The sequence below is a fragment of the Hippopotamus amphibius genome, chromosome 2, assembly GCF_030028045.1.
Source record: "Hippopotamus amphibius kiboko isolate mHipAmp2 chromosome 2, mHipAmp2.hap2, whole genome shotgun sequence".
In the NCBI taxonomy this organism is placed as follows: domain Eukaryota; kingdom Metazoa; phylum Chordata; class Mammalia; order Artiodactyla; family Hippopotamidae; genus Hippopotamus; species Hippopotamus amphibius.
The window spans coordinates 111,900,767-111,921,680 of NC_080187.1; positions in this window are offsets into that span (position 1 = coordinate 111,900,767).

Consider the following 20,914-nt stretch of genomic DNA (forward strand, 5'->3'; position numbering starts at 1 on the left):
GCTAAAGGAAGGTGGGCCAGCACTAAAAATTAGTAATTATGAAGGAAAGCACTGGGAACATGTGTACTTTAAAACAGAGAAACAAAAACCAGTTTGAAATCTTAGGAATGACAATATAGTCATTGAAATTTTAAAAATCTATTGAAGGATAAGATAAACATTATCCAACCCTTTCTTTCTTTGGAAGAAAATGGAGTAAATCAGAAGACAAAACTAGGTAATTCCTAGGACAGAGATAGAACACAACAGAAGATATTAATTCATGGTTGAAAATCTCGCTGAGAAATTTCCAGATTGGAGGAAGAACTAAATAACAGATTAATTAAAAATTAGCCTAATCATACTAGGGAGAAACTGAATAACATCAAAGGTAAAAAGAAAGTTTAAAAAGCTACCAGAGAAGACAGACCGACAAAAGGCTGATAGTTAGATAATAGATTTTTCACTAGTAGCAACAGATGCCAGAAGACAATGAAATAACTTTAGTCTTAAAATCACAACTTCAAATCTAGAATTTTGTGTGTTGAATAGGAAGCATTAGTCAGAGAGGAAATTTTTGAATAGGAGAAAGGAAAAGGCATCAAGATTAGACAGGTGAAAACAATAGCTAAAATACATAAATTCAGGAGAAGCTAATCATGGAAACTATGGAGAAAACAAGAAAAGCTGGACAGAATAGGGAAGTGGCTTCCATTTCTTTAAGCCCAATAGTGATGTCCTTCCCCACCCAAGAACACAGTAGCACTTGACAAATCTTCATTACCTCTTAGTTGACTTTGATCTGATTATTGCACCCCTCACCTAGTTTAAAGGCATTATAATAGGCAAATCCAATGCAAACAAATCAGACAGTAACTGGGAATTAAACTCTACTCTGGAGAAAGGTCTAGAGTGAAACTTGAAAGGATTTTATTTCATAGACAGAAGGAAGTAATATAATTTATGTAGCAACAGAGTTAATTTGATTCTCAGTGCTTTGGGCAGATTTGCTCACCTGCTTCACGCCTGTAAGAAAATCTCAGGGCTCAGTATTAGGAAAATCCAGCTTCCTTATTCTTAGGCTCTATGCAGGATTCAGAGAAATCCAAGAAGCTTGTTGTTTGGATCTCTTTCTCAAGGCCAGGGATCACCCAGAAATGCAGCGGAGAGTACCAACCCTATACCCAGCTAAGATATCATTCAATAATAAAGGTGAAGCCCAGATGTTTTCACATGCAAAGACAAAGCAGTTTACCATTCAGAAATGTTTCCTTAAAACAGGGTGGGAAGGATCTAGAGAGAGAAAAGAAACACTAGTAAGCAAAAAATGTGTAAACCTGCTTATGAAATCTAATGAGCTTATTACAGTTAAGAAAAGTAATAGCTAGAATTTTTTCATTTAAAATAAAAGGAAAATTAAAATACTATGCAGTAATAAAACAGATGGGAACAGGAGATTTAGAGAGTAGTGAAAGCACTTAAATACTCTTATTTTAGGAATTCACAATGTGGAGACCAGAGTGTAAATTTAACAAGAGCAATTCTTATATAATGGTGATTTTAAAAATAATAATGTCTAATTGTAGTGAGTTCACTACAGGATAAGTTTTTCAATTTTGTTTTTCTATAATCATGAGTTGACAAATGGGAAAAATAGCTAGAAGAATAGAAAGACTATTGGAGTCTCCAATGGTCTATATTTATTAATTTATTCAATGGACTGTATTGTAGCATGTTTTTAAACCTGAAGGTAGATGTGATTGCACTTAATTTTTTTAGAGATAATAGAAGCAAGCTTAGAGAGAGCAGGGAGGGGAGTTTTGGAGATTTGGAGAGCAAGAAGAATGAGTTGTCTCAGAGAGAGAGAGATAAAGATTGATGAAGGATTCCTGGCAACCCGGCCAGACAGGCTGAGTGTTCCACTTGACACTGGAGAAGACAAAGTGAAAATATGGCTGAATGTCACGGCTGTGTGTTCTGCTCTTGTTGTGCTCAACTGCTTGGGTTCTGTCACTAATTAAGCAGATTGTTTAACCATAGCTGAGGGTTTCAAGAACAGGTATACTGTTGGGAGAAAGGGGCAAGAACATTGAGATTATCTACAAGGAATGGTTATTGTGAGACCAGGATATTTAAGCCAGGAAAGGAGAGAAGTGGGTATAAGATCAAGAAAATGGTGGTATGATAGTTAACGGCTTGGCGGGCTCCATGGTCAGACTAGAGAAAGTGAGCTAGAACACCACGAGCTTGCAGTCAGAGAATAAGATGCTCACCATTAAGATTATGAAGAAAATACTGCTGTTGACAATGATCAGTTCTAGAACTTAACCATAGGAGTGGGTTTCTGAGGTGACTTGGTAGAGAAGAGCATTGGTGGGGAGAAAGTGCAGGGATGGAGGGGGATGAGCGTAGGGTGCGTTGGTCCACATCAATGTTGATGTCACCAAATATAGTGACAGATGTGATGGAGATGAAACAGAAAACCAGATGCTAAACTCTTTAAGGAAAAATAGGGAGCACTGTAGTTACAAGAAGAGCAGAAGTCTTAGGACATGAGCGTCAAAGTTGGGGGAGGTGGTTAGTGAGGAAGGAGGAACAGTAGTCATGAAGTCATAATAAGGATCAAGAAGACACATTTCCCACTTCTAGGCTTGGGGGTAATGGAGTGTGGGGGAAAATGGCCACCATTTGAGGTAGCCAAAGGTAAAGCAATGTCCTTCAGGAAGAAACAGTTTTCAGTTAGAGTGTTAAAGTAACTGACCTATTGAGAAGAGAGAGATGTGGTCCTAACCACAGTCTCTATGGGGCACAACTAGAAGATTTGGGGGGAGTTGGAAAGACCTCCAATGACCACAAAGCTGGGCCTGGGGTGAGACCTGAGGTGCACAGGGCTGCAGAGAATTATGAAACTAACGCTAATAATCTGTTAGGAGTATGTGGGTCAGTAGTTCTAATGATAACATCTTTTGAGAAACTAAGCTGTATTATACACAGTATCATGGCCAGAGGAGGGATTTGGATGAATAAGCGGGAACCAGGATGGAGACCATGTTAGGAAGGCAAAAGCAGGACAGGATATATGGCAGTGGTTCTAGACTGAGCCCTCAGCTCAAGGGACTGATAAAGCCTGGATGTCCACAGGATGCCAGCCCAGCTGACTTGGTGAACAAAATGATGAGCTTGTGATACAAAGGATGCATTTGCCTGGTGTATTCTCTGTGTTGTATATTTCTCAGAATCTAGGATAACATCAAGTGTTAGGTCAAGTGTCTGATGTTTGTGATGTAGAAATCTTTCTCTCCACTGGGAGACATGATTAGTCCTGAAGTCTTTAGCCTCAGATCACCTTTAAGGTACATCACAAGTGGTATGAGTCATGTCCAGTCCCAAAGTCACCTTTACTCAAGTGACTTTCATTCAAGCTATGGCCCCTCACCTCCTTTCGGTTGCTGGTGGGAAACAATGGATGGCCAGAATCGTTGGGAGCCCCAAGATAGCTCTGGCAGAGTCAACAGGCATGCAGTATCCCAGGCCAACAGATGATCAATTTATGGAATGATTGGGTAGATTTCACCATACTTCACACATAAAGCTATGAAGAACCCATTTGTAGAATACTCTGGACCACAACTAATATCTGAATCACATCTTGAATCACTGAACTGAACTACCCTGCCACAAGAAATCATACATGCATTCATCAATTCAACACATCTCCATGCATGTCTTTGTTCTGGTAAGTCAAAGACTGTGACATATATGGGTCATACTTTCAAGGGATGCATTGTCAAGAAAGGGGATAAGTTGTCCAATCTCCTTTCCAGTGCTGCAAAGAAAGTACATCAGAGCCTTTGCAGTAACCTATGGATGCAAGGTGCTGACAATCTGAAGACGGCTTGGCTGGAGACAGTAAACCAATGTTAGTTGTTTATTTTAAAGGTCTTTTTCCTCACTCTCAGTTGAGTCAGCTAACAGGGACTATCTCAATATCTTTCCTTACTTTCTCTGTGCTCATTAAATATGTAAAAGTTCATTTAGAATTTGTGCTCTCCGAGCTCTTATGCTGCAGAGAGCACATCCAAACCACTGGAACATTCCAGGCACATCTGCTGGCTTGGCTAGAGAGCTTGTGTTCTCTTAACTATGCCACATGAAGCAAAACTTATGCTCATTGATTTCCAGCTTGTCATTTTGCTCACTTCCTAGAGACTGTACATGCATATCAAGTCAATGAAGATGCTTAAGACTTGCTGAATTCCTCCTTCTTATGGTTGACATCTTTATTCAAAAAGACAAAATAAGTATTTGAGCCTTCTTATTCTTAGCCCTCCAAATCACTATCTTTCAGCTTTTACATTTTCTTGTCTAATCCTTTCACTGGATTTAGGAAAGTGTCACTTATTTGTTTGAAATGCTAATAATTACCTTGAATGATGCAGATTTCATGATGTGTTAAAAATTCTCTTTGATCTGTCAACATCTATGTACAAGCCTCGTATTTTGACATCAGCAGCAGTGCATGATACACAATAAATATGTATATAGAATTTTCTCTCTCTCTGTCTCTCTCTCTCTACCCCGCTACTTTTCTCCCTAACATGTACATGCATGCATGTACGCAAGCAAACTAACATGAGCTTGGGCATATTCCTGGCAATAGAATGGTTACATCAGAAATTGTGCAAATCTCTCTGAAACTGGTAACAAAGGAAACAACTGAAAGAATGTCAGAGAAAGGATGTTTACTATTTGTATCCGATAGGGTCTAAGAAGGAAAGAGGTGACAACCTAAAACAAGAAAGTTTGTTTTCAACAAACATGTGGGCAGGGATTGGGGAAATCAGTGCAGAAGAGTGGATGCCCTGAGGCTAACAGTCCTAGCCTGACGAAGCAATAGGAGGGTGTGGTTAGCATCACCTGGTATCCAGTGAGGGTGGTTGTTTAGAGAAGGCTGCCTGACAGGCATTATGGGGCAGGAGCGGGGCATGGCCAGGCTGCAGTGACACAGCCATGAGGACTCAGTTCCAGCCATCAGTGCTCCTCATAGTGCCACTGCTTCGTCACACCTCAGAGGGAGCCGGGGGCAAGGGAGCCCCGAGTAGACAGAGAGAGAGAAAAGGATCCACAGTGACAGCAGTGATGCCCAGTGCACTTTCTCTGCTCGGGGACTGTGTTCTATTCTATCAATTATTTGTTATTTCACCCTGATCTGACTCTCAGGAGATTATGCTGTACTTGGTGCATTCAGATGAAATAACACTCAAGGTTACTGTCATCTGCAGAAGCAAGTTTACAAAAGAGAATTCCTGCCTCTCTGCTGTACTCAAGGTATCAGGTCTGTTAGTAGTGCAAGGCATCTCAGTAGCATGAAACTCCTAACAGCCAAAGACATTAGTCTCTTGGTTTCTTATTTGGTACATCCAAATTCTGGATAGAAATAGATGTTCCCAATATGGTGTTCTCTTGTTTCCAGCTGCATTACTTAACACAAAGGCATACTATCTGGTTATTCACACACATACACACACACACACTCACAGTCTCCTCACTTATGTTATTTCCATGGTTATTGGAAATCAGACCCAGGGCACTGGATACTCTACAATGACTAGAAAAATACTGAGAATATGTTGAAACTCTGTCACCTTAATAAAGAAGTACCGATTCCTGAAAGTAACCTCCCCTGTATTTGGAAATTAGTGCAAAGCCTGCGAAGAAGTCTCTAAAAGTGATTTTTCTCTTTGTATTAATAATTAAGAAGTATAGGGACTTCCCTGATGGTGCAGTGGTTAAGAATCTGCCTGTCAGTACAGGGGACACTGGTTCGATCCCTGGTCCAGGAAGATCCCACATTCCGAGGAGCAAGTAAGTCCGTATGCCACAACTACTGAGCCCATGTGCTACAACTGCTGAAGCCCATGTGCCTAGAGCCCGTGCTCTACAACAAGAGAAGCCACCACAATGAGAAGCCCATGCACCACAATGAAGAGTAGCCCCTGCTCGCCACAACTAGAGAAAGCCTGCATGCAGCAACGAAGACAAAACACAACAATAAATAAATAAATACATACATACGTACGTACATACATATATACATAAATAAATATTTTTTAAAAAGTTAAGAGAATTCAGCACCACCAAACCAGCCTTACAACAAGTGCTAAAGGAACTTCTCTAAGTAGGAAACACAAGAAAAGGAAAAGACCTACAAATACAAACCCAAAACAATTCAGAAAATGGTCATTGGAACACACATGTCAATAATCACCTTAAATGTAAAGGGAGTAAGTGCTCCAACCAAAAGACACAGACTGGCTGAATGGATACAAAAACAAGACCCTTCTATATGCTGCCTACAAGAAACCCACTTCAGACCAAGGGATACATATAGACTGAAAGGAAAGGGATGGAAAAAGATATTCCATGCAAATGGAAGTCAAAAGAAAGCTGGAGTAGCAATACTCATATCACACAAATTAGACTTGAAAATAAAGACTATTACAAGAGACAAGGAAGGACCCTACATAATGATCAAGGGATCCATTCAAGAAGAACATATCACAATGGTAAACATCTATGCCCCCAATATAGGAGCACCTCAATACATAAGGCAAATGTAAACAGCTATAAAAGGGGACATCGACAGTAACACAATAATAGTGGGAGACTTGAACACCCCACTTACATCAATGCACAGATCATCCAAACAGAAAATAAATAAAGACACACAAGCTTTAAATGACACATTAGACCATCTTGACCTAATTGATATTTATAGGACATTCCATCCAAAAACGACAGACTACACTTTCTTCTCAAGTGCACACAGAACATTTTCCAGGATAGATCACATCTTGGGTCACAAATCAAACCTCAGCAAATTCAAGAAAATTGAAATCATATCAAGCATCTTCTCAGACCACAACACCATGAGACTAGATATCAATTACAGGAAAAAAACTGCAAAAAAGACAAACACATGGAGGCTAAACAATTCACTCTTAAACAACCAAGGAATCACTAAATAAATCAAAGAGGAAATCAAAAAATATCTAGAAACAAATGACAATGAAAACACAACAACCCAAAACCTATGGGACGCAGCAAAAGCAGTTCTAAGAGGGAAGTTTATAGCAATACAGTCCTACCTTAAGAAACAAGAAAATGATCGAATAAACAACCTAACTTTACACCTAAAACAACTAGAGAAAGAAGAACAAAGAAACCCCAAGTGAGCAGAAGGAAAGAAATCCTAAAGATCAGAGCAGAGATAAGTGAAAAAGAAAGGAAGGAAACCATAGCAAAAATAAATAAAACTAAAAGCTGGTTCTTTGAGAAGATTAACAAAATTGATAAACCATTAGCCAGACTCATCAAGAAAAAAAGGGAGAAGATGCAAATCAACAGAATCAGAAATGAAAAAGGAGAAGTAACAACAGACACCTCAGGAATACAAAACATCATGAGAGACTACTACAAGCAACTATACGCCAATCAATTGGATAACCTGGAAGAAATGGATACATTCTTAGAAAAATACAATCTTCCAAGACTGAACCAGGAAGAAATAGAAACCATGAACAGACCAATCACAAGTATGGAAATTGAGGCAATGATTAAAAATCTCCCAACACACAAAAGCCCAGCACCAGATGGGTTCATGGGAAAATTCTATCAAACATTTTGAGAAGAGCTAACACCTATCCTTCTCAAACTCTTCCAAAATATTGCAGAAGGCGGCACACTCCCAAACTCATTCTATGAGGCTACCATCACCGTGATACCAAAACCAGGCAAAGATGTCACAAAAAAAGAAAACTACAGACCAATATCACTGATGAATATAGATGCAAAAATCCTCTACAAAATACTAGCTAACAGACTCCAACAGCACATTAAAAAAATCATACACCGTGATCAAGTGGGGTTTATCTCTGGGATGCAAGGATTCTTCAATATATGCAAATCAATCAATGTGATACATCACATCAACAAATTGAAGGATAAAAACCATATGATCATCTCCATAGATGCAGAAAAAGCTTTTGACAAAATTCAACATCTATTTATGATAAAAGCTCTCCAGAAAATGGGCATAGAAGGAAATTACCTCAACATAATAAAAGCCATTTATGAAAAACCAAAAGCCAACATCATTCTCAATGGGGAAAAACTGGAAGAATTCCCTCTAAGAACAGGAAGAGCAGAAAGAGAAATTAAGGAAACTCTCCCATTCACCATTGCAACAAAAAGAATCAAATACCTAGGAATAAACCTGCCTAAGGAGGCAAAAGATCTGTATGCAGAAAACTTTAAGACATTGATGAAAGAAATCAAAGACAACACAAACAGATGGAGGGACATACCATGTTCCTGGATTGGAAGAATCAACATCGTGAAAATGACTGTACTACCCAAAGCAATTTACAGATTCAATGCAATCCCGATCAAATTACCAATGGCATTTTTCACAGAACTAGAGCAAGAAATCTTTACGATTTGTATGGAAACGCAAAAGACCCCGAATAGCCAAAGCAATCTTGAGAAGGAAAAATGGAGTTGGTGGAATCAGTCTTCCTGACTTCAAACTATACTACAAGGCCATAGTGATCAAGACAGTATGGTACTGGCACAAAAATAGAAAGGAAGATCAATGGAATAGAATAGAGAACTCAGAAGTAAGCCCAAACACATATGGGCACCTTATCTTTGACAAAGGAGGCACGAGTATACAATGGAAAAAAGACAGCCTCTTCAATAAGTGGTGCTGGGAAAACTGGACAGCTACATGTAAAAGAATGAAATTAGAACACTTCCTAACACCATACACAAAAATAAACTCCAAATGGATTAAAGACCTACATGTAAGGCCAGACACTATCAAACTCCTAAAGGAAAACATAGGCAGAACACTCTATGACATCCATCAAAGCAAGATCCTTTTTGATCCACCTCCTAGAATCATGGAAATAAAATCAAGAATAAACAAATGGGACCTCATGAAACTTAAAAGCTTTTGCACAGTGAAAGAAACCATAAACAAGACTAGAAGACAACCCTCAGAATGGGAAAAAATAATTGCCTATGAAACAACGGACAAAGGATTAACCTCCAGAATATACAAGCAGCTCATGAAGCTTAATACCAAAAAAGCAAATAACCCAATCCACAAATGGGCAGAAGACCTAAATAGACATTTCTCCAAAGAAGACATACAGATGGCTAACAAACACATGAAAAGATGCTCAACATCACTAATCATCAGAGAAATGCAAGTCAAAGCCACAATGAGGTATCACCTCACACCAATCAGAATGGCCATCATCACAAAATCTGGAAACCACAAATGTTGGAGAAGGTGTGGAGAAAAGGGAACTCTCCTGCACTGTTGGTGGGAATGTAAGTTGGTATAGCAACTATGGAAAACAATTTGTAGGTTCCTTAAAAAACTACAAATAGAACTACCATATGTTCCAGTTATCCCACTCCTGGGCATATACCCAAAGAAAACCATAATCCCAAAAGAAACGTGTACCATAATGTTTATTGCAGCACTATTTACAATAGCCAGGACATGGAAGCAACCGAAATGCCCATCAAGAAATGAATGGATACAGAAGATGTGGCATATATATACAATGGAATATTACTCAGCTATAAAAAGGGATTAGATGGAGCTATATGTAATGAGGTGATAGAACTACAATCTGTCCTACAGAGTGAAGTACGTCAGAAAGAGAAGGACAAATATTGTATGCTAACTCACATATACGGAATCTAAAAATGGTAGTGATGAACTCAGTGACAAGAACAAGGATGCAGATACAGAGAATGAACTGGAGAACTCGAGGTATGGGAGGGGGCGGGGGGTGAAAAGGAAACTGAGACGAAGTGAGAGAGTAGCACAGGCATGTATATACTACCAATTGTAAAATAGATAGTCAGTGGGAAGTTGTTGTATAACAAAGGGAGTCCAACTCGAGGATGGAAGATGCCTTATAGGACTGGGGCGGGGAGGGTGGGGGGGACTCGAAGGGGGGCGAGTCAAAGAAGGGAGGGAATACGGGGATATATGTATAAAAACAGATGATTGAACTTGGTGTACCCCCAAAAAAATAAAAAAAAAATTTTAAAAAAGTATGCACTTCCTAGCAAAAAAATTGCCTTAAATTGGCAATGTGTTAAGAGATAATAGGAAATTTGTTTGTTCATTGTTTTACTTTTCTGCCATAAATGCATTCATTTTTAAGACATGCTAAATTGCACTCTGAATACAAATAGCAAAAGCCACTGAAGACAGAAATGTTATGGCTCCACCCAATGCCGGGGTCACAATGAAGAAATAATGAAACTTCATTTGGGGTTACCTAACCACCTAAGGTGGTTTTGCTGTGGCCCCTGCCAGAGAATGGGAGGAGATGGAGCCCTCAGGAGGGTCCTTCTGGTTAGTGAGTCTAGATGATCAATTTTCAAAATAAGTTCTGCCCATTGTTAGTGATGTCAACAGATGTTACATAAGGAAAGGGGACCACAGTCAGAAGGGTTTGAGAAATGTCAGGTTCCATAATATTAAAATGAATTACTTTAATTGGGAACTTTGTGAATCTCCTAGAGACTGACATGGTACACACAAAATTATTCAAATTAATTTGACAGTGGAATCATTTTCTTTAATTTTTTAATGAAACCTATAGGAAGTAATAATGTTCCCTGAAACACTTTGAAAAATAATCATCTGAATTTTTTCAGGTCCCTAATATGTGTGCTAAGAGCCTGCTCTTCAGAGACAACCAAGGTAAAGAAACCAGCACTTACTCTTTGTGGAACTAGAGATGATGTTGTCAGAATCAGCCTCTCAGAATATCTGAGACACAAGCATTTTGATAGCTGTCACTCATGAAACAAGAACAAAAATATGGGCAATGTGTGAAAATTTTATAAGTGAATGGATTAATTTTTTAATTGAAGTATAGCTGATTTACAATGTTATATTAGTTTCAGGTGTACAACATAGTGATTCAGTATTTTTATAGATTATACGCCATATAAAGTTATCACACAATGTTGGTTATATTCCCTGTGCTGTACACTGCATCCTTGTATCTTATTTATTTTATACCTAATAGTTTGTACCTCTTAATCCCCCACTCCTATCTTGTCCCTCTCCCCACTGGTAACTACTAGCTTGTTCTCTGTATCTATGAGTCTGTTTCCATTTATTATATATATTTGTTTATTTTTTTCTTCAACATATAAGTGAAAATGTATCATATTTGTCTGACTTATTTCACTAAGCATAATACCCTCCAGGTCCATCAAAGTTGTTGCAAATTGCAAAATTCCATTCTTTTATGGCTGAGTAATATTCTAAATATATTTATCAAAAAAATAAGTGTTATTGGCATCTAAAAACAAACTTCACCTAACATTGAAACATACTTTAATATTTATGTTGTTTTCTTTTTTCATTTTTACTCACTGCAGGATGAGTAACAAATCACACACATTTACTTTGAAGAAACAGAGACCATAGTGTAGGTTTTACAAAATCACTTTTTAAAATCTCTGTATTGTGCTGTTCCTCAAATATCTAGAGCCAGTCTTTGCATAAAATATCACAGCTTTATGTATGTGTGTATATATATCTTATGATGGACACTTATGTTGCTTCCATATTGTGGCTATTGTAAATAATGCTATGAGGAACATTGGGGTGCATATATCTTTTTGAAGTAGTGTTTTTGTTTTCTTTGGATAAATACCCAGGAGTGGAATTGCTGGATCAGATGGTTGTTCTATTTTTAATTTTTTGAGGAACATCCATACGGTTTTCCATAGTGGCTATACCAATTTACATTCCCACAAACAGTGAACTAGGGTTCCCTTTTCTCCATATTCTAGTCAACATTTATTATTTGTCTTTTTGGCAATAGCCATTCTGACAGGTGTGACGTGATATCTCATTGTGATTTTGATTTGCATATCCCTCTTGATTAGTGATGTTGAGCATCTTTTCACATGCCTGTTGGCCATCTGTATGTCTTCCTTGTAAAAAGATCTATTCAGGTATTCTGCCCATTTTTAATTGGGTTGTTTTTCTGAAATTAAGTTGTATGGCATGTTTATATATTTTGGATATTAACTCCTTATCAGACATATTATTTGAAAATATCTTTCCCCATTCAGTAGGTTTTCTCATTTTGTTGATAATTTCCTTTGCTGTGCAAAAGGTTTTAAGTTTAATCAGGTCCCATTTGTTTCACTTTGCTTTTATTTTTTTTTTCCTTAGGAGACAGATCAAAAAAAAAAAAACATTGCTAAGACTTATGTCTTGTGTGTATTGCCTATGTTTTCTTATAAGAGTTTTATGGTTTCAGGTCACACAATTAGATCTTTATTCCAATCTGAGTTTATTTTTGTATATAGTGTGAGAAAATATTCTAATTTCATTCTGTTACATGTAGCTATCCAGTTTTCCCAATACCACTTATTGAAGATATTGTCTTTTTTTAAATTTTTTTTAAATTTTTTAAATTTTATTTATTTATTTATTTATTATATTTTGGGGGGTACACCAAGTTCAATCATCTGTTTTTATACACATATCCCCATATTCCCTCCCTCCCTCAACTCCCCCCCCACCCTCCCTTGACTCCCCCCCACCCTCACTCAAGTCCCCCCCACCCTCCCCGTCCCAGTCCTCTAAGGCATCATCCATCCTCGAGTTGAACTCCCTTTGTTATACAACAACTTCCCACTGGCTATCTATTTTACAGTTGGTAGTATATATATGTCTGTATAAGACATTGTCTTTTCCCCATTGTATATTTCTGCTTCCTTTGTTGTAGATTAATTAACCATACATGCATGCGTTTGTTTCTGGGCTCTCTATTCTGTTCCACTGATCTATGTGTCTTTCTTTGTGCCAGTACCATACTTTTTTGATTACTCTAGCTTTGTTCTGTAATCTGAAGTCAGGGAGCATGATACCTCCAGCTTTATTTTTTTTTTCAAGATTGCTTTGGCTAGTCAGGGTCTTTTGCGGTTCCTTCAAATTTTAGGATTATTTGTTCTAGTTTTGTGAAAAATGTCATGGGTATTTTAATAAGGATTATATTGAATCCATGGATTGATTTAGGTGGGATGCACATTTTAACAATACTAATTCTTCCAGTCCATGAGCATGGGATATCTTTCCATTTCTTTGTGTCATCTTCAATTTCCTATATCAGTGTCTTAGAGTTCAGAGTATAGGTTTTCACCTCCTTGGACAAGTTTATTATTAGGTATTTTATTCTTTTTGATACAACTGTAAGTGGGATTTTTTTTTTTTTTGCTTTCTCTTTCTGATCATTTTAGCATATAGAGAAGCAACAGATTTATGTATATTAATCTTGTATCCTGTAACTTTGCTGAATTCATTTATTAGTTCTAGTCATTTTTTGGTGGAGACTTTAGGGTTTTCTATATATAGTGTCATATTATCTGCAAATAATGACAGTTTTTCTTCTTCCCTTCCAATTTGGATGCCTTTTATTTCTTTTTTCTTTTCTGATTGCTGTGGCTAGGGCTTTAACAATACCATGTAAAATAGAAATGGTAAGAATGGGCATCCTTGTCTTGTTACTGATTTTAGAAGAAAAGCTTTCAGTTTTTCACCATTGAGTATAATGTTAGTTGTGGGTTTGTCATGAATTGTCTTTATTATGTTGAGATATTCTTCCTCTATACCAACTTTGTTGAAAATTCTTATTATGAATGATGTATTTTTTGTAGTGTAGTTTTCTGGATTTTGTATAATGGGAACAGTGGCCTTGTAGAATGAACTTGGAAGAGTTCCCTCCTCTTCAGTTGTTTGGAGTAGTTTGAAAAGAATAAGTATTAACTCTTCCTTATATATTGGGTAGAATTCCCCTATGAAGCTGTCTGGCCCTGGAATTTTATTTCAGGGAGTTTTTTGATTAGTGATTCAATTTTAATACTATTAATCAGTCTGTTCAGATCATCTATTTCTTCCTGATTCAGTTCGAAATACTATATGTTTCTAAGAATTTACCCATTTCTACTGGGTTGTCCAATTTGTTGTCATGTATCTGTTCATAATATTCTCTTATGATTGCATTTCTGCTATACTGGCTATAATTTCTCCTCTTTTAGTTCTTCTCTTGTTTATTTGGGTCCTGTCTCTTTTTTTCTTAATAAGCCTGGCTAAAAGCTTATCAATTTTGTTTTAAAAAATCCATCTCTCAGTTTCACTCATATTTTCCATTATTTGTTTGGTCTCTAGTTTATTTCCTTTCTAGTCTTTATTATTTCCTTCCTCCTTCTGACTTTGGACTTAGTTTTTTTTTTTTTCTTCTTTTTCTAATTCATTTAAATTGTAGGTTAGGTAGTTTATTTGATTTTTCTTGTTCCTTGAGTTATGCCTGTATTGCTGTAAACTTCCCTCTTAGAACTGCTTTTGCTACACCCCATAAACTTATGGAAAGTTGTGCTTTTATCTTCATTTTTCTCAAGGTATTTTCTGATTTCCTCTTTGATTTCTTCATTGGCCCTTTGATTTTTTTTTTAGTAGCATGTTTAGTCTCCATTTATTTTTTATTTTCCCATTTTTCTACCTGTAACTGATTTCTTGTTTCACACCATTGTGGTAGAAAAAGATGCTTAATGTAATTTCTCTCCTCTTAAATTTGTTGAGAATTGTTTTGTGGCCTAGCAGGTGAGCTATTCTGGAGAATGTTCCATGTGCACTTCAAAAGAATATGTATTCTGCTTTTGTTAGATGGAATATCCTGTAGATATCTATTAAGGCCAACTGATATAATGCATCATTTAAGGCCAATGTTTCCTTATTGACTTTCTGTCTGGATGATCTGTTCATTGATATAAGTGGGGTGTTAAAGTTTCTACTATTATGGTATTATGCTCAGTTGCTCCCTTTATGTGTGATAATACTTGCTTTATATATTTAGGTGCACCTATATTAGGTGCGTATATGTTAATTGGTATTTTATCCTCTTCTTTTATTGATCCCTTTATCATTATATAATGCATTCTTTGTCTTTTATTATGGACTTTGTTTTAAAGTCTGCTTTGTTTGATATGAATATTGCTAACCCAGCTTTCTTTTCATTGCCTTTTGCATGGACTATCTCTTCCCATGCTCTCACTTTCAATCTGTGTGTCTTTAACTCTGAAGTGAGTTCTTCTAGGCAGCATATAGAAGGTTCTTGTATTTTTCTTCCTTCCTTCCTTCCTTCCTTGCTTTCTTCCTTTCTTCCTTCCTTCCTTCCTTTCCTGGCTGTGTTGGGTCTTCTTTGCTGTGTGTGGGCTTTCTCTAGTTGCAGTGAGCAGTGGGTACTCTTTGTTGCAGTGCACAGGCTTCTCATTGCAGTGGCTTCTCTTGTTGCAGAGCATGGGCTCTAGGTGTGTGAGCTTCAGTAGTTGTGGAGCATGGGCTCATTACTTGTGGCTCAGGGGCTCTAGAGCGCAGAATTGGTAGTTGTGGCACAGGGGCTCTGCAGCATGTGGGATCTTCCCAGACCAGGGCTCAAACCCATGTCGCACGCATTGGCAGGCGGATTCTTAACCACCGCACCACCAGGGAAGCCCAGTTCTTTTGTTATCCAATCAGTCACGCTGTGTATTTTGATTGAAACTTTTAGCACATTGACATTTAAAATGTGATTATTGATAGGTATGTTCTTGCTCTCATTTTGTTATTTGTTTTCTGATTGTTTTGTAGTTCTTTTCTGTTCTTTTCTTTTAGTCTCTTTCCTTGTGGTTTGATATTTTTAATGTTATGTTTGTGTTCCTTTCTGTCTAGTTTTTGTACATCTATTGTAAGTTTTTGATTTGTGGTTACCATGTAGTTTATATATGTTGACCTATAACTATACCTACTTGTTTTAAACTGATAGTCACTTAAGTTCAAACAGGTTCTAAAACAGCTATGTTTTTTTTACTACACCCCCTCCACGTTTTGTGTTTTGATGTCATAGTTTACATCTTCATGTCTGTCACTTAACTGCTTATTGCAGTTATAGTTCATTTTACAATTTTGTCTTTTAACCTTTGTACTAGCTTATATAAATGATTGATCCACAGCCTTTAATATATATTTGCTTTTACCAGTGAGGTTATTTTGTCCTTTCTATAATTTCTTGTTTCCCATTGTTGCCTTTTCTTTTTCACTTGAAGACTCTTTAATACTTCTCATAAAATCAGTTTAGTATTGATTATTTTTTTTAGTTTTTGCTTATGTATCTTTTTATCTCTCCTTCAATTCTGAATCATAACCTTGCTGAGTAGAGTATCCTATGTTGTAGGTTTTTTCTTTCAGCACTTTAAGTATATTATGCCACTCACTTCCAGCTGTCTTTAGAAGTTTCTCCTTATCTTTAATTTTTGCCATTTTAATTTTGATGTGTCTTGTTGAGGGTGTCTTTGGGTTCATCTTGTTTGGAACTCTCTGTGCTTCCTATACCTTGATATCTGTTTCCTTCTTAAAATTTTGTAAGTTTTCAGCCATAATTTTATCACATACATTTTCTACCCCTTTCTCTCACTATTCTCCTCCTGGGGCCCCAAAAATGCCAATGTTAGATACCCTTGATGTTGTCCAAGAAGTCCCTTAAACTATTTTCACTTTTGACTTCATTTTTCTTTTTGCTGTTCTGAGTGGGTGATTTCTATTTTTCTACTGTCCAGACTGCTTATATGTTCTTCCGTATCACCTAATCTGCTGTTAATTCCCTCTAGTGTATTTTTTATTTCAGTTATTGTATTGCTCATCTCTGACTGGTTCTTTTTTATATTTTCTTATTCTCTGTTAATATTGTTACTGCGTTCATCTATTCTTTTCCTCAGTTCAGTTAGCAGTCTTCTTACTATTGCTTTGAACTTTCTATCAGGTAAATCATTGCTGTTTCTTTAGAGATTTTTTCAGGGTCATTTTCTTTTTCTTTCATTTGAAACATATTCTCACCTAACCTCTCATTTTGTTTAACTTTCTCTGTCTTTATGAAATTGGGTGAAGCATTTACCTATCCCAGTCTTGAATTCATGTCCTTGTGTGACAGCATCTCTATGCAGTGTTCATGTACCCACTGGCTTTGGTGGGACAGCTGAATCTGAAGTGAGCACAGGCTCTGTCTTCCCATGGGATTTCTGACAGGCACCACCTTGATGGGAGGTAGGGCTGGAGTTGGAGAGGCTAGAGCCAGAGCCTGTTTCATGCTGGGACTTTTCCTATGCTCAATGACTGTCACTACCCTCTCAGGGAAAGGGTCAGGGCCCAATGGGCTGAAGCAGAAGTGCTTAAGGATTTGGATTTCTCCCATGTGTGTGATGGTAGACCCTGCCTTGGTTGGAGTAGTGGCAGGGGTCTGAGGGCTTGGGGCTGAACTTCTGTGCTGGTTTTGCTTATTCCCCCCTTGTGCATGCCTTGGTTAGAGGTTGGGTCAGAGCTAGAAGGGTTGGTGCCATGCTACTGAGCTGGACCCGCCCCCTCCCAGCTCTGCACAGGGACACTCCTGCTGGCAATGGCTACCTCAGCCCTGGTCAGAGAAAGGGCTGGGGTCTATGTCAGCTCCATTCTCTCCAAGTGTGAGAACTCTCATTGATAATGACAGCCTCTACCCTAGTGTAGAGCAATGCTGGAGCAAAAGGGGCTGGAGCAGGTGCCCAGTGCAGGCCTGGGGACATGCTTGGCAGTCCTGGCAAGCCAGACAGAGACCTAGGCAGTTTTCAATCTGCTGCCTCTGTACCGTGACCAGGAGTAAGCAAGACTATGCACGTGCTCTTCAAGTGTGGAGTCTCAGTTTTGTACCACTCACCAGTAAGCCATACTGGTTTTCAAACTGGCTAAGGGATTTGTCTTCTTGGTGTTGGACCCCAGGGCTAAGGTGCCTAATATGTGGCTCAAACCTCTTGCTCCCCAGGGAGGATCTTTGAGCCTGTGATATCCCCCTCCTCTTCTGTTTTCCCCACTAGAGGTGGGTGTGGGTCCAATCATATTGCTTCTCCTCCCTTCCTACTGAAATCCATGTGGATCTTTCTTTATAGCCTTGGATGTAGAAGAATTGTTTTGCTAGTTCCCAGGTCAATCTCAGTGAGAGTCACTCTATAGGTAGTTATAGTTTTAATGTGTTCTTAAGGAGAGGTGAGCCAAACTTTCTCCTACTCTGTCATCTTGATCTCAACTTTTTTGAATGAGTTAAAATATTTTGAGCTAAACAAATACATCCTAAAACAACACTGCATCAGCCTCAGAGTTATTAGGAAATGCCTTGTTCACACAGGAAGTCCTGTGTAGCTCTGGGTGTTCAATTCTCCTTTCTCATCAAGCTCTTCTCAGGCGTAGCTGAGAGTCCAGCACCTACCCCCAGATGAAGAATCCTCAGACTGCAGGGTGGCATCTGTTTCAGCAGGTGAGAAGTCCACAAGCCCTTGGAGCCCTGCCCCCACCTGCCAAACCATGTTCTGTCTGGTACCTCCTCAATCCTGTCCTCGTCTTCCCCCATCCTCCCAAGCACAGGCCTTGCAGTCACTGCAACATGTGCTTCCCAATCTCAAGTATTCTTAAACCAATGGTGCATCCAGACGCAAGGAGCAAGTTAAAGACATTGCATTCTATTTTTAATTTTAGAAAAAGAGAAGATTTAGAGAGCTTTAATTTTCCTTGTTTATGAGGATTAGTAGGAAAAGGCATGTGATGGGAGTATCTCTAGAACATTTCTTTCTTGAAGCCTCAGATCTTTTCTCTCCTGGAAGGCCCTTTTGGAAATTGTCTTTATAGGCCTGAAAGTGCCCCTCCTTCTCTTCATCACCTGGGAATTGACCAGCTGCTGGTAATGGACAAGGGCCTTCAAAAGTCTGGTTACATACAGGCAGCAGATGAGAACATGGAATATTTTTGAATGCTGTGCTAGAAACCCTGACTTCACTTGAAATTATGTTTGCTCATTCTGTGTAATTCTGTAAAGCCACCTCTCAGGGTCCTGAATGAGGTTGGAGGGCTGGGGCTGTTCACAGAGGTTTTTAATCCATCCCCAAAGCAGTGAAGTGGGCCAGCTCGGAGCCTGCATCAGTGGGCTACTGCAAGTGCTGTAACAAAGCACGTGACATGTTTGTATTATTTAGCAGTGCATTTATAAGAATAAAGGGGCAATATAGTAAAAGATAAAAATAAAAATAAAAATAAAAAAATAGAAATTATATAACTTTGGTTGTTTCTATCTCTTGCTGTCCTTGTGTATATGTGTGTGTGTGTGTGTGTATATATATATATATATATATAATTACAAAAAAAGTAATTAGAGTAAGGTACAGAGAGAGAATATGACAAACTTTGGCAGATCCCAAGACAGAAGTGAATCTGCAAAGTGTTAAAAAAATGGATTTTTGGTTTTGGAGATTTGGTCATCTTCCCAGAATTTATATGCTCCCTACCATGTGCCAGAGTTTATTGGGTGTAAACAAAAAGAATTAGACAAACGTTGGCCCTCACGAGTGTCCAGTCTAAGAAAGCAGAAGAATGTAAATATGAAATCACGACCTATTATTTTTTTAATAAATTTATTTATTTATTTATTTATTTATTTTTGGCTGTGTTGGGTCTTCATTGTTGCACATGGGCTTTCTCTAGCTGTGGTAAGAAGGGGCTTTTCTCCATTGTGGTTCACGGGCTCTAGAGTGCAGGCTCAGTAGTTGTGTTGCACAGGCTTAGTTGCTCTGCAGCATGTGGGATCTTCCTGGACCAGGGATCGAACACATGTCCCCAGTATTAGCAGGCGGATTCTTAACCACTGCACCACCAGGGAATTCCCCGCACAACCTATTATTAAGTACAGGTATACAGAAAATGCAGTGAAAGTACAGACGAAGGAGTGAGAAACTCAACATTGAGTGATGAGTAAGACTTTCTGAAAATGTGAACTTTTAGATACAGCATAAAGAGTCCCTAGCACTTCATAAGGCTGAAGGAAGGCAGATGTGCCTCTGGGAGTGCAGAGGACATAGGTCAGGGAGTGAAATATGTTGGAGGAAAGGGAAGAAAGGCAACTGGAGAAGAGGTGTATGGTAAAGCCAACTACCCACATGAGCAACTGGAGTGAATTCTGCAGGGAGCCTGGAAATGATAAGGAGCACACATCTTGAAGTGAGGGAGCTGGGGTATTTATATAGTCTTGGACTTCAGGCTATTGGAAAGTGTGGTGGAGCCTGGACTACCATTGGAATGGCAGACGAGCCTTTGGCTTGGCTTTGGAGAATTCTTGACACCTCAAATAGGCAGGCACAGGCAGTCACGGGTTAGTGGAGGCCCAAAAGATTTGAACAGTATGAAGACAGCTTCTGCTACATAAAAGTGTTGGGGGAACGCTTTCAAAGACTTCAGCAGATGACCTGGCTGAAAGAGTCAACTAGTGAGAATGTGGAAAAAGAAAAGGAGGTGATGACAAAAAGCCTAGCTGAAGTGGATAGTGCTGGCATAGCCAAAGGAGAGACTCCAGAGAAAGAAGAAAGTTTAAAGAAATGAAAAGATGAGTTAAGTTTTGGACTTTTGTGTCTGTGCTAAAACTGAATGGTTATGTCTAGTAAGCAATTTGGGTTATGAAATGGAGCTGAGGTCTTAAGCATGTACAAATTCACAGAGCCCAAAATGAGAAGAAAGTCAAAGGCATTCATATTGGTATCTGTATTGTCAAACACAATTTTCCATAATAGCTCTGTGGCTGAACAGAGACAGACACATATTAAGTAGAGAAAAAAATAACAATATTAAGCATCATGCCATCAGCACTATTCTATATCATGAAGATATTTGTTGTGTTGACAGGGGCCAAAGCTCTTCTGACTTCAAGAGTAAGAGAGAACTGAAGGACACTGCTTTTAAATTTGTTTTCTAGGAGATCCATGTTATGTTGCTAATCAA